This window comes from Morone saxatilis, unplaced genomic scaffold (genome assembly GCF_004916995.1).
Source record: "Morone saxatilis isolate NCDOM2014 unplaced genomic scaffold, NCSU_SB_2.0 Contig20, whole genome shotgun sequence".
NCBI classification, from domain to species: domain Eukaryota; kingdom Metazoa; phylum Chordata; class Actinopteri; family Moronidae; genus Morone; species Morone saxatilis.
In genome coordinates, this window is record NW_023339763.1 from 7,087,346 (window position 1) to 7,089,851 (window position 2,506).

The 2,506-nt window shown below is 41.7% G+C and overlaps 1 protein-coding gene across 1 annotated transcript in view; it reads right to left on the minus strand.

The window, feature by feature from the left end:
* The window catches only part of LOC118331745 (transcription factor 7-like 2), a 51,695-nt gene that overhangs the window by 23,513 nt on the left and 25,676 nt on the right, over nucleotides 1-2,506 (minus strand). The gene's annotated exons all lie outside the window — the stretch shown is intronic.

The following is a 2,506-nucleotide window of genomic DNA, read 5'->3' on the forward strand; positions in this document are numbered from 1 at the left end:
CTCTCTCTCTCTCTATTTCTCTTTCTCTCTCTCTCTCTCTCTCTCTCTCTCTCTCTCACAGTTCCTCATGTTTTTTTTTTTCATATTTTGCTTTATAATTAAGTACAGTATTGTGAAAACAGGTTAGGATTACAGCGATTATGTTTATTGCATAAATACAGAAACTAAGACGAAAATCCTTCTTCACTGTCTTATGTTTGATTCTAGCACCTTTTCACTCCAACGGTATGATCACTCAGACTCCTACAATCAATAAACGGTTGACCTTTCCTTTATTACGGTAACAAGATATTAGTACTGTTTATTTTACTGTTTTGACGCAGCATGCCACTGTCGGGCGCAGAGAGTGAACATCACTGCTTGCAGCTTTTAATGATAAATTATATTTTATGATAATACACATATGCACATATTAATACAGAAAGAAATTAGTAGCGGCGATTAATAATTACATTTTATTTTCAAAAAACATTTTTTTGTGTATTTTGTTTCAAAGTTTCTGGCGCCACCTGGTGGAGGCCCCGACCTGCACTTTAAAGAGCACTGATACAGGCTATTTACAAATGTACATAAAACAGCATATGAAGAAATAATACATTTCTTCTCTCCTCTCTCTCCCCCTTTCCTCACATCCCTCTTGATTGACACCTAGACAACCAATTACTATTTTGTTACCATGACAACGCTCTCTCTCTCTCAGCCTCTCTTTCTGCCATTTTTCAACCTCTCTCCCTCTTTTGATTGACATCTTAACAACCAATTACAGCTGACAACTCTCTCTCTCTCTCCCTCTCTCTCTCCCTCTCCCTCTCTTTCTACCCCCCAGGATGAAACCACTCTTGTTGTTGTTGTTGTTGTTGTTTTTCAGGCTGCTGCTGGGCACTTAAACGCACCATCACGCCCACTAAGGAAGTCTATTGAACAAACGCAGCGCCGCTGTTTGCCAATAGGAGATCGGCGTGGGTTCCCCCGATGCCCCGCCCTCTTCAACACCAAAACACCACTCAAGGTGTTCGACTGTAACACTTGTTATTAATATGTAAAAGTTTTATTTAGCAGTTTTTCAGGTCAGATCAACCTTATATAACCTTTTTTATTTATTCTGTAAGGGTGTTGTGGTTGTGAAAATGGTCACAGATGCCATATTAATAATATATAAATATTAAGAGTAAACACACTGTAAAAACCATTGTAGACTCTCTTTATGATTTCAGGTTTTTTTCTGTCTGGAGAGCTTCTTTAAAATGTTCTCTGTATTTTGAAATACGTGACTGAAGGTGCAGACGATTCTCCGGCTGGAGTTTGAATCCGAGGACAGACGCCGGCTGGAAGCTTTCGGGATCTCTGATGATGTTTTTGTGTCGGAGGAAAAAGTGCGACAACACGCCAGCAGGATGACCAAAACTGTCGCACCATCGCACAAACAGCTCGTACACGCTCTGTCTGTCTGCGAGCATGTGTGTGTTTCAACACAGCCGTCACACACGTCGCCTAGAGAGAGAAGCAGCTCTGGAGTTTGTCGTCATATTGAGAGCACATTAGCATCTCTCTCAAAGACAGTTTCACTCTGAAAGGCTTAAATTCATTTTCTTTATCTCCATACTATCTTTTACTCCTTTCTCTTTTAAAGTTAGAGTTGACCCTTCCTAAGCCCCGCCCCTTTTTGGTCTGTGCTCCAATAGAAGTTGAGCAAGCCTCGGTCAACTGCAGGGAGTGATGCTGTGGAGTGGGGCCCAATGGCCACCAGAAGCAGAGCCAGGCAACGGAACCAGGGTTTTTCTAACATTAGCTTTCAGACACGACGAGCTGATTGAGGTAAATTAAAGAGTTCACAATACCGAGAGATCGACTGTAAATCTCTTAATTTAATTTATAACAAACTTGGTTTGTTATAAACGTGAGAAATTGAACTTGATTCTGGTTACTAGCGGATCTTTACCTTGTTAATATGCGACCACGCAGTTGTACGTCAATTTGGGAACACAGCATCTACGTTTCTATTTCTATGGCGCTACTAAAACGACCTGTTAAGACTCGACTTCGACATCTATCTGTCGTTCTTTATCTGTCTCTCTCCTTCTTTTTATATCTCTTTTACTCGTCTATTTCTCAACATGTTTTCATTTTAAACCTCATTATTCAGTTAAAATGCACCCTTTCTCTCTCTCTCTTCCTCTCTCTCCCTCTCTCTCTCACACACACTACTGTACCTCTCTACCTCTCTTGGCCCACCTGCTGGGCTGGTCCCTTCTCTACACGATGTGCAGATGAGAGGAAACAGAGCAGGCATGCCGTAACCGTGGTAACTATAAACCCCCTCCAAGCTCCCCCGACTCCACCTCAACCGCAGGCCGCAAAAAGTCCCGGCTCTAGATCTAAGATCTGTTGCTCCATTTACTGTTGTTTCTGTGGACAGAACACAAATGCAAAAGAGCCACCTGGTTGCAGATTTTAGTCATTAAACAGTCACTCAAAACATGTGTTTAGTTTGTCCGTTCTAGGCTAC